Source organism: Lepidochelys kempii, chromosome 5 (assembly GCF_965140265.1).
Source record: "Lepidochelys kempii isolate rLepKem1 chromosome 5, rLepKem1.hap2, whole genome shotgun sequence".
Lineage (NCBI taxonomy): Eukaryota > Metazoa > Chordata > Testudines > Cheloniidae > Lepidochelys > Lepidochelys kempii.
In genome coordinates, this window is record NC_133260.1 from 12,323,172 (window position 1) to 12,335,989 (window position 12,818).

Below are 12,818 nucleotides of genomic sequence, written 5' to 3' on the forward strand. Positions count from 1 at the left end.
GAAAATTAGTGGACACCACAGAGAGAATGTGGTGAAGATGTAGGAATTTCTTCATTAGGCGTATTTTTGGGAGTCCTTGCATAATCTAATCTTGATTCGGCTCTTACTCAGTGTCCATAAATAGACACCCCTCTCGGTCAATGGATCTCAGTTCTTCCCACTTGTATTTTTCATACTGATCCTTCAGCCCTCAGCAGATGCTAAAAGTCACGCTAAACCCTGGAGTGGCTTCAGTTCAGCCACAAATTACTGGGCTCAATGCAGGCACCACTGTGTGAAATTTTATGGCCTGTGTCATGCAGGAGGCCAGAATAGATGATCACAATGGATGGCCTTAAAAGTTATTAATCGATGTGGACAAATATATCTCTTAAGGGATTAAGTTGAAGCCCCTACATTTATTCTACTTGTTAACTAAGGGTATGTCTGCACTGCAATCACAGGGCAAGATTGTGGACACACCACAGCTGGCTTAAATCTAGCTACCTTCTGCACCAGAGTTGTGAAGCTGCCGCAGTCTGAGTTTCAACACAGGCTAGGCTGCCTAAGTAATTACTTGGGCTTCCAGGGTGTCACTACTCCAGCACCTGAGCTAGCTAGATTTGAGCTAATTCCAGTATGTCTACATGAACTGCAGGCAGCTCTGTGACTGCAGTATAGACATACCTGGAATAAGATTCGATCACAGGTCTTTAAAGCTGAAATGTAAGTACTGAAACATCAAGCCCCAAGTTTCATGGGTCAAACTAGCTAACTTCGCCGCTCAACTTCGACTTGTGTTTTTGCAATTTTCAGAACATCCCTGCTGTTGGGTGTACAGTATGCTCCACGTGCTGAGGGCTCAGTCTGTACATCTCAGTCTATGCGGTACTGTAAAGTCTTTGTTGAATATTTGATCATTAGTTGTGGTTTAATAAGGTGTGTGTGAAGAAATTCTGAAGGCTGTGATTGGAAAATGAAAGAATGCTGTGTCCTGAAACTAATGCCTCAAGATATTATATTGAGCTGCAGTGGTTTCTTCACTCAGCAACATGAGGCGACCTTGCCACTCGGTGGGAAATGGGCAATTGTGTCCTGCAGACATCTGCTTTTGTAACTTCCTGTTTCCCAGGGAGAATCCACTTAGAGGCCCAAGTGAGAGGTCTCATGATAATCCCAGGCCTTCTAATACTTCAGTGGAAAGAGTTTTCTTTAGACTGCTCATGTTTCCGTGGAATAAAAGCATCTTTTATTCTATCTGGTAATGAAACTAAGCAAGAACTGTGTACAGACATGCATGTAGTTCTTGGCATATAGACCATTTCTTTAACATACAAAAATGGAGGTAGAGTGTTGTTTAATCTTTACAAGACCCTTTGGTTCAATGTGCATTTTGAAAAGATTTTATTTTTAAGAGTTTTAAAGCCCTAATTTGACTTGCAAAAAAAAAAAAAGTAATTTATGGTGGTGATATTCCTTTGGATACTAAATATCAGCTAACTTTTAAAATGGGCTCAGATTCTGCCCCTGATGATGGGAAACCAAAAGGTACTCATGGTTAAAGGAGTCAGAAGACCTGGATTATATCCACTGTTGCCACGTCCTTACAGGGTGACCTTGATGATCTCTGTGTGCCCTCCCATTGAACTCCCACTGAGGTCAATGGGATGTGAACGTACTTATCTAGGGCAACAATTTTATGAATAGTTGTTGTTTGTAATAGAGGTTTCAGTCAGGACTGGAGCCTCTTTGTGCTAAACTCTGTTCAAACATGAACTGTGAAAAGGACAGTGCCTTGCACTCTTCACAGAGGTATCGGGGCTTCATTAAATACTATTTGTTAAGTGCTTGGAACGCCTTGGATGAAAAGTGTCAGGAATTGCAAAGTATTGTTGTTTACTATTGTGGTGGAGCCCACAAAAAACCCCACGACCATCTTGGTCTCTCTCTTCTGGGTTTTCATGGGAATGTGCTCCAAATGCTAAAGATGACTTTTCTCCTTTGGAAGCTGCCATACTGATTTCTGCTCCTTTCACGCCACAACGGGAATTGGTTTGCCCAGTGGGACAGGGCACTTTCTTTTCAGTAAAGAATAGAGATCTGCAGGACTGGAACTGTCGATCTTCTGTAGGCCAAATCTAGAAAGGATGGAAGGCAAGGACCAATTCACTGATGGCCCTTGACTCTAGAACGCTCTTCCCCTAACTATTCCTCAGAGCAAATCTACATCACCCTGCAGCACAAGTTTCTTTGGTTTTATTTCTAGGGTGCTGTTAATTATGGGATTGTTTATTTCCTAAGGTTGGGGGTGTTGGTGCTTCTCTGGACTCTTTTGGTGATTCAATACCCTCTGCCCCATCCACCAATGCTGCATTATGGTGGTAATAGATGGTATGCTGTTGGAAGCACCATCTTTCAGAAGAAAAGTAACACTGATGACCTTTCTACTTTTTGTCATTAAAGATCCCCTGGTCCTTTTTTGCAAAGGTATCTGAAGCAGATACTTTGCATGGTGATCCAATCCATTACAACTCCATCAATTGCTGGCCAAAAATTCCACCTTCCATTTCAATGATATACTGTGGGAGGGAGGGGGGGTCTGCGCAGCTACGTCACCTCACCCAGCAATGACTTGCAGTTCAGTGGCAGATAAAGTGATCCCTGAGCATAATTTGTAAACGGGATTCGCTTGAGATTAAAGCAAATATACATAAAGGGTGCAATTCTAGCCTTGGTCAGTTACAAGACTCTCATTGACTTCAGTGGAGCCAGGATTTCACACAAGAGATTCTCATTTTATTATTACAAATGTCATTTTTTTTAAACACAGAGAAATGTTAATTTGCAACCAAAAAGGGATCTATTCCAGCGCTTCTATTCGAGGTCACTCTCAATTTTATATCAGTCCCATGTTTACATTACGGTCCCATTGACTGACTGGTGGCTTTTCATTCTCTGCTGCACACATCCATATTTTCAACAGCTCATTAAAAAACTGGATAGGCCACCACCTAATAGTAAAAAGAAAAGGAGTACTTGTGGCACCTTAATTTGTTATTCTCTAAGGTGCCACAAGTACTCCTTTTCTTTTTGCAGATACAGACTAACATGGCTGCTACTCTGAAACCTACCTAATAGTACTTTTTTAGAGATTTTTTTTTAATAGAATGGTTCAAAAGGCTGGTTGCCTCCATCTTTTTATTAGTTCACCCCCCATGTTATTGGAGGGCAATACCTCCATTTTGTTCTGTTTGCTTCATTCTAGAGTTATGAATTATTGCAAAGTGAGGTAATGTGCTTGAAAGTCTCATTTTAAAAAAAAACCTTATAAATCATCATTCTTTTCAGAAAACTAAACAGGAACTTGGAGGATTCCAGTGGTATGCACTGTTGGTTCAGGCGTCCTGAATTTTATTGTTTTAACAGGTCTCTCCCTTCTTGGTCTCTGGTAGCCTCTTGTGAGCTGCCCTCTGGTGCTGAAATGCAGATCAGCATCACCCTGCTGACCTTTAAGCAGCTGAGGTGAAAATAGGAGTTTCTTGTTAACTTTTCCTTCCCAGTTTCAGTTCTTTGGCGTTTTCCCCCACTGAGCTACTCTTTGAGTTCACTTTACACCTATGGAGATCCAGCAAGGAGGGGGGAAAAAGTGAGACGCACTAAAGCCCTGGATCTCTTTTGGTTTAAAACAAAATATGTATTCACCCTGTGCGGAGAGGGAGATTTGCTAGTGAGTTTGTTGTTTCCACCCCAAGTGACATCAGACTGGGATCTTTGTCCTGATGCAGTTTCATTTTAGCTCCCCAATCAACAGTGTGTGCCAAGAGAGTGTCTTCGGGTCTTAATTCTCTCCCCAGCTGTGGAGAAGTACATCGAGGAGGCATTGAGCATATGCTGTGACTCCCCAAAGGCCCTACAGCACATGTGGCAAAGTCACATGCGTTTCCTCTGGAAGGGGACAAAGCAATAGAAGCATTCTGGACCTCCCCAGGATGTGGTTAGCACATGCAGCTGTGAAACTCCGAAGGGTTCCATGTGGCAAGGACAGGCTCTTTTCCCAGGTTTGTATAATGTGTTTTTAGCTTGTTAGGGAAACACGCCCGCCTGCTTTTAGTACTGTGGGCTTTTAGAGGTGTTTAAATTTAGAAACTGGGAGTTTCCTATTTTTCTGCTGTGGGATAAGCCTGTGAGTGCAACATTTGCCTTCCACCACGAGACCTCTTTGTGTGCGCTGCTATGACACAGTGCACATTGTAACTAATGCTTCCATATGACACATTTGACTGCATCCCATAGACCACACATATCAAGGTTTTTGTGACTCTGTCCAAAAATTATCAGTGGTGATAAAGTAACATGTTTTCTGAGTGCAAGGTAATAATCCCTTTGGGAATGCTCCATTTCACTAAAAACATGGCACTGTGGCAACTTGGCATCTTAAGAGCTGATGGTATAAAATGAACATTCTGTATACAATATGTTATAATCCCTGCACAGCTGGTAGGTCCAGAGAGCCAGTCTTTAGCACCAATGGGAACATGTACATTACATCATATAGTAAACCTCAATGCCAAAGGGATTTGGACACAATGAGTTACAAAGTGGGTGTTGAGGACTACCGAGATTACACCCCAGTTGCTCACACACTGTGATGGGTATGGGTGGTCAAAGGAGGATTTGGGAGATATTTCCAGCATAAGGCAAGTTCTGATCATCACTGGACCATCAGATAGGGTTGGGATCCCCGCTTATGGATTCAGACTCCATACAGGTAAGTTCAGAACTCCTCCGCTAATATTTCTAGACCATGGGATCCAGATTATGAGCATCTGCCACCAGCCCCTGCAATGAAATGTAGGACTAACTAGTGATATTGCTGACCTCAATTGGTGAATAAACTCACCCTGGGTCACTGTGTGTCTCACTCTCGGCAGCATTGCGACCCTGAGCCCATGTTGACTCATTTTGTTTCCAGTCAGCTGTTTGTCGCAGTGCATCCTTCATATCCATCCGGTGCTTCAGATGCTTGATGCTTTCTGCTAGAAGTTTTTGGAACTGGCACTGTTGGGGCCAAGCACCATACACCTCGATCTGACACATTTCAGTCCTCTGGTAGCTGGTGTCCGAGGGCATAGTTTCCCCTCTCATACACTCCTTCCAAATTTCCCTAGTGCTATTCTTCTGATCTCACACAAGCCAAACTGCAATCCCCTGTGCCTTACAGTAGATTATGATGGGCAGTGCTGTGAGATTTGCTCCAAGAGGTCACTATCAGCAATCAAAGCTACACAGGGAAACTGAGAGCTCTCCTGGCCTCCTCTGACATTTCCTACAAGTCTTAATTAAAGATGGTCAACAAGACCTCAGCTGACTTCAACTTCTGGTATAGGCATCCAGCTGCCCTAGCTAGATTCTTGAACCAAAGAGACACAAGGAAACAGTGATCAAGAATATTCACTGCAGCTGCAGAATTTGCTTCAGAAAGTTTCCTTTCTATTGTCTTGAGAATGTGCTCAAATTCAACTGTATCAAGAAGTATCAGCTGTATCTCCATGTTGGGTGGCAAAAAGGTCCTTGAGGTTGAGTGTGGTTTGAGTGTTGGGTGAGAGAGAAAAAGTGTGCTGTTCTAGTTAGAGCCTGAGACCTCAAAAGAATGGCCCATTCTGAGTCTCAGAGACCTCACTTCTTTCTGGAGAAAGAAACATTCATAATGGTGTCTATGGAAATCACCATAGGAAAATGCCCAGCTGTGTGCTCTGGACCTTGTGGACACTCACATGGATACAAAGAAATGTATCCTTCATAGCAACAACATTTCTGAGCATGCTTTTTGAGGGGAGGTCCAGGAGGGTCAGGGACATAAGCATCGGTATCATCAGGGCTGGATTAACGCAGGGCCTTCAGGGACTGCAGCCCAGGGCGTCAGGCTAAGGGGGCCCCACACCAGGCCCACCGACAGAGTGGGCAAAGGGGACAATTGCCCAGGGGCTCAGGCAATTTAAGGGGGCCCCAACTGCCACCGGCAGTGCAGTGGAGCTAAAGTGGCGGTTTCCTGCCCACCCACACTCCGCGCTGCTCCCCCAGAAGCAGCCGGCATGGCCCTACGGCCCCTGGGGAGGCATGTCTCCACATGCTGCCTTTGCCCCAAGCGCCGACTCCGCAGCTTCCATTGGCCAGGAACTGCGGCCAATGGGAGTTGTGGGGCGGGGGTGTGTGTGTGCCTGTGGGCAGCGGTGCATTGCGGAGACCCCCTGGCCGCTCCTCCTAGGAGCCCCTGCCAGAGGGGTGTGCCAGTCGCTTTAGGGAGCTGCCTGAGGTAAGGGCCGAACCCTGACCCCCTCCTGTACCTCCACCCCTGCCCCAACCTACAGCCCGCACCTCCTCCCACACCCAAGTTCCCTCCCAAGCCCACATCCCCTCAGACAGGGGCCCCACAAAATCTAATAGCCTCGGGCCCACAGGAGAGTTAATCTGGCCCTGGGTATCATGGGAATTCACAAAATGCTCTTGGATTGCATCTCTCATTGATATGCAGTGGCAAACCTCAATTTAAAGGCCATGTCCTGGCCCATTCAATCCAATAGATGTCTGCTGAACATCTCACTTGTTTCCAGCCAGGAGGTTTGAAAGGAAGTCAAATGGAGTTCTCTGCCCACATCTGTTAAGCACTGTTACTTGGATCTGACCTCTAGACAATAGTCAATATTTGGTCTACTGAGTTACAGAGCTAATTTCCTGGCCAGAGCTGTCCAAAATCTTCTTTCTGCCCATATTAATTTTACTTTATCATTTACTTCCTATTGTGTGTGTTGACAAGTTGTACATATTTTAAAAGCCTCTAAACGTTTGGCCCTGGGTATCATGGGAATTCACAAAATGCTCTTGGTCTCTTTTCCCCCCACCACATACACTAAATGATAGTCTTATTCATCTGTTTCTCATTCTTTATCGTTATACGGTATTTTTGAGTTTAGAGATATACCTGGAACTTTTTAGTCTCCACAATTGGTGATCAGTAAGGGTAAGGTTTTGTTGCAGGCAATAAACAAAATTTTGTGGACGTCCATGACCTGTCTGTCATTTTTACTAAATAACAGGGCGATGGGGCTGACCACTGGGGCATGACTAAAGCCTGAGCCCCATCTTGGGTGGCTGACAGCTCCGGGGCCCCAGCCACAGCCGCGGTGCACTGCTGAAGCCAAAAAGTCACGGCGGTCTCTTAAAGTCAGAAAATCCGTGACCTCCGTAACAAAATTGTATCCTTACTGATCACCAACCCTCTACTATCCTCCTCACAGAGCAGAAGGTTCTGTAACTTTTCAGGCATTCTCTCAATATTTTAAATAGTCTTTTGTATCTTCTTGTGAAAATAACGGGTCTTTGGAGCATTAGGGAAAGCCTAAATTCTACTCAGCACAGAGGATGGAAAAAGATGCCCTCTGGTGGAACAAACAGCTTTGAGTTTTGAGGCTGGAGATTTCCTACGTTGGTTGTATGCAAGACCCTAGAGCGGTATCTATATATAAGCAATTTCACCTAACAATAATACTTTGTATTTTCCATATGAGGATCTCAAATGGCTTTATAAACACTAATGATTTTAGCCTCATAACAAATATCTATATATGTATTTCTAGTGCATCACTCATTGTACAGTCTATTGTAGGTGCCAAATACAAAATTTAGAAAGTCATACTGGTAGGGCGCCCTCAGGGCCAACTGTACCATATAGACAGAGCCCTGCATTGGGTGGGGATGCAATAGCCCAAGAAGAGCTTAGGAAGGAATTGTGCTTGTGGGAGTCGTCCGATGCTTCTGTTAGACTATAACTGCCCCCCGCACACACACGGGGACCCCTGGGCAAGCAGTTTAGCATTGTATGTTGCTAGTGCTTGTATGTGTAATGAAGTGTATTGTGGGAAGGGGTGAAGGGGTGAGTGTGGAGTGAAACGTTTCGTTGAAGGGTACGAGAGGCCATAGAGGGAGGAAGGGAAAAGGGAATGGGTTAACTCGATGCTCCAGCTAGGTCCGAAGATAAGACGCTGACTCCAGCCCAAGGCCACAGCATACAACCAACTCTTGGCTGCCTGACAAGAAAGACAGGGGGCCTGGATTCCAACCCAGTCCAGCCGTGTGAAAGGAGAATTCAGGTGAATGGACCTGCAGGGGCTGCGAAAACCAGTGAGACAGCGAAGGCCAGTCAGTGGGAAAACAACAGTCTCACATCCCTGAAGCCAGTGAGTTTTGGGAAAGATGAGGAGGCTGCAGAAAGCCGGTTTGGACTGGTACAAAGAGCACGGGGGACAGAGGTCCCTGAATGCAATGCCCCCAAAAGACACCAGGACTTAAAACCCTCCCGGGAGCTGAAGCAAGTCGGAGATCAACAGCGGACCCTGGACGACCAGTGCACAGGACAGAACTCCTGTCCACCCTTCCCCCTGTTCTTCTTGTGTTACACCCAGGCGTGGCCAGCCTCGGGTTGTGAGTATGAAAGTGGGTTAGGGCACGGACACTAACGCTTTATTTCTTCCCCTGAGAGACATAGGGAGTATCCAGCACTCACCACTGTTATTTTATTAATAAAGCTTTAAAACTTAGTCACTTGGTGTGCTCCTTCATCTCCTCCCCTAACAATCCTGTGGCCTCAGCCTGATCATCTGATGCCTCAAGCAGATTGGTAACATAGATCTGTCACACTTCCCCCTTACTCAAGGTGGAGGTAGGTGCTTTTACTTCTAGTTCCTATTTCTTCTGACAGGGGCAAGGGGCTATCACTGTCATCTTACCACTGTGAAGTAGGAAAACCTCTCCATTTTACAGACGGGAAAAGTGAGGCACAGAATTTAAGTATCTTAGTCACACAGGAGAGGTTGATGGTAACTGGAATGGAATCACAGGTCTCCTTCCTCCCAGTCCAATGCCTTTATCTCCAAACCACCCTCTTCCCCTTCAGAAGTAAGCAATCTCTTTACCTTTCTCTTGAAGTTTATCATGTGCTTGACAATAAGATAGCCTAGGTTTATAATTTGCTGTGGGGAAGGGCCTTTTATCACAGCCTACTTGACATCTGACTCCAGAGTGTTTCAGCTAATCATTTCTGGAACACACAAAGGAAGAAAGAAGGTTATTTTTAACTTACACTCAGCTGTTTGCCTGGGTAACAGAAAACAATCAATAAACTGAGGCTTAGATTTTCAACAGATTTCTCTTTTTTGTCATGCTTGATATTAATGGTGACCTGCACTCTCTCCCATAATGATTGTCTTTAAAGTCTCTTTGGCTTTCAAGAGAGTGTTTCAGCTTTTCGAGTGCCTTTCTTGTGAAAGAATATAATATGGGGAAGTCTATTACCTTAGAATATTCTTTTTGTGACAGTCAATGCTGGAAATTAAACTGCTTGAGTTGGCTTTGTGTTTTTTGCATACACAGCAAGGATAACTACACATCAGATTTATGGGCATTGTGAACAGGTTGCTATGACAACCACTCTAGCCGCTGTACACCAAATAACCTTGTCATGTGAACGTTTATCACAAGCACATCAAGTACCGGATTGCACTGTACGCTCTTTGGCTAAACAGCAGGATTTTTCTGAATAATAATTGGTCATGGGCCTTTTATAGTCTGAGCCAAAGTTAATCAGCCTCTAGATCTGAAATTGTGTCAGATCTGTGGTTAATCTGAGTGCAGCTATTCAGAATTTTGATGCTTTGTTAGAGGAAACTTTTCAGTAACCATTGTGCTTTATAAAACAAAACTGTGGCTTTTTTCTTCCAATTGCCAGCCTTAACTTGGAAAGCTTGGGTATAAAATGACAGACCATGCCTGCATGTGTGTAACATGTTGTTGCACTGAGAAAGAAATGTGTTTTTTTTTTACTTTCAAATCTTTTATGAGAAATAAAGAATATTTAAAAAGAACCTCCTAAACCCAGATCCAACATACTAATTCTACACACCCGCATTTTTTTTAAGGAGAGCTTTGCAGTTCATGCACCTGGCCCTCACCTGAACCAATGGAATGGCTTTTTATTAGTTTAAACTCTTCCCTGTATACCCACACTTTAAAACCAGTCCCGGACTTAAAATATGTTTATAGTTTAGTGGGAATGCTCAGTGATGTGTGAGGGATCTGTGTATGTCCTGCCAGTAATTTTTATAGAACAATTACATCATGAGCAAACTCCAGGTTCACAGACATAAGCTGGGAGCTTTTGCTCAAAAAACCCCAAACAAAAACAAACAAACATAACACGGTGGCTGTAAGAGAGTTTGCAGAAACCTCTTTCTAATGTATCCTTTATATTTTTAAATACTGTGGTAGGGTATTTTTGCCACATTGATTTAAATGCCTAACTCCATCAGAGAAAAAGTAGGTTTGCAGGTGAGTTTACAGACTAGCAACAGCAGAGTAAACAAAATGGTGGCAAAACTTTAATGTAGCATTAATGAAAATAAATAAGGCCTGGGACTTATCTTTGTTCCTCTATTGTTATTAACTGAATGCCTTAAATGGTGGTCCAACAACTACAAGAGTCCCAGAGACACAAGGCCTACCTCAAAGTTCACTGAAGTCAATGGAAAGACTCCCATTGATTTCAGTGGGCTTTGGAAGAGGCCCATTTGGTACAGTACCTTTATGATGGCTAGGATGCACTGGGACATAGTGACATGTTGGTAGGACTTTGGATTAGTGCCCATTCATACTGGATATTGAAAATTAGGAGAGGATGCAGAGAAAAGCCAAAAAAAATTATTTGAAAGCTAGCAAAAATGTCTTACCAGGAGAAACTTTTTATCACAAAAAAGATTGAGAGGTGACTTGATTGTGTTGTTTTTTTCTCCCCAGGAAGGTACTTAGCCCATATACTAATGGACTCTTTAATTTAGCAGAGAAAGACAGAAGAAATTGTGGCTGGAAGTTAAAACTGGACAATTACAAGTTAAAAATAGGTGCAAATTCTTAAGGGTGAGGGTGATTAACCAAAGTAAGTGGTAGATTTTTCCATCTGTTGAAGTTTTCAAATCAACAGTGGATGTCTTTCTGCAAGATGTGCTTTAGACAAGCACAAGTTATTGGGCTTAACAGTGGAGTAACTGGGTGAAACACTTTGGTCTGTGTCATACAAGAGATCAGGCTGGATGATCTAATCGTCCCTTTTGGCCTTAAACTCTATGATTCCATGAATACATTCTGTCTCCCAGAATACAGACATCCAGATTTTGTATTTTCAAGTTAAGACAATTATATGCGTAATCAAATCTCCAGGAGTTCTGCCAGATGCAACTTTGAAAAATATTACAGACTGCAGCCACTCAGTAGCGAAAGACTAATCCAGCTGTGCTTCCGTTACCGCACATACGTACATGATAGGGGGCTAGTAACAACCCTGGTTATTAAAGTCGCCTAAGACTCCCCATCCATTCATTATTAAGGAGATAAGAACGGCCATACTGGGTGAGACCAATGGCCCGTCTAGCCCAGTAGCCTGTCTTCCAACAGTAGCTGGTGCCAGATGCTTCAGAGGGAATGAACAGAACAGGGGAATTGTCAAGTGATCCATCCCCTGTCGTCCACTCCCAGCTTCTGAGAGTCGGATGTTTAGGACACCTTGGCTAATAGTCATTGCTGGCCCTATCCTCTGTGAACTCATATAATTCTTTTTTTGAACACAGTTATACTTTTGCCTTCACAACAACCCCTGGCAATGAGTTCCACAGGTTGACTGTGTTGTGTAAAGAAATGCTTCCTTTTGTTTGTTTTAAACCCTGTTGCCAATTAATTTCATTGGGTGCCCCTGGTTCTGGTGTTATGTGAAGGGATAAATAACACTTCCCTATTCAATTCCCCCACACCATTCATGATTTTATAGACCTCTATCATATCCTCCTCCCCTTAGTCATCTCTTTCCTAAGATGAACATTACCAGTCTTTTTAATCTCTCCTCATATGGAAGTTGTTGTCAATATCCTCATTTAATACCAGGCATTCAAGTTCACCCATCTTAGTATTTAAATTTCTAGCATTTGTATATAAATTTCTCAATATTTAGAGGTCGGCCTTCATGTGATGTAATTGAATGGGATTCTTTCATTTGACTGGTTTCAGAGTAACAGCTGTGTTAGTCTGTATTCACAAAAAGAAAAGGAGTACTTGTGGCACCTTAGAGACTAACCAATTTATTTGAGCATAAGCTTTCGTGAGCTACAGCTCACTTCATCGGATGCATACTGTGGAAAGTGTAGAAGATCTTATTATATACATACAAAAAAAGCATGAAAAAATACCTCCTCCCACCCCACTCTGCTGCTGGTAATAGCTTATCTAAAGTGATCACTCTCCTTACAATGTGTATGATACTCAAGGTGGGCCATCTCCAGCACAAATCCAGGTTTTCTCACCTGGATTTGTGCTGGAAATGGCCCAACTTGATTATCATACACATTGTAAGGAAAGTGATCACTTTAGATAAGCTATTACCAGCAGGAGAGTGGGGTGGGAGGAGGTATTTTTTCATGCTTTTTTTGTGTGTATATAATAAGATCTTCTACACTTTCCACAGTATGCATCCGATGAAGTGAGCTGTAGCTCACGAAAGCTTATGCTCAAATAAATTGGTTAGTCTCTAAGGTGCCACAAGTACTCCTTTTCTTTTTTCATTTGACTGTTTCCCTTCTCCTCCCACCTGTACTTTTTCAACTTCTATCTTCTCCTCTTTACTAGGGTATAGAGTATGCTCTTTAATAAATCCTCCCCTAAGGAATGACTGTGTCCAAACTGCATGCTTCTCTGCACCTGCCAGCTTTCCCCCACAGTTCTTAGTTTAAAAACTTCTCTAAAGA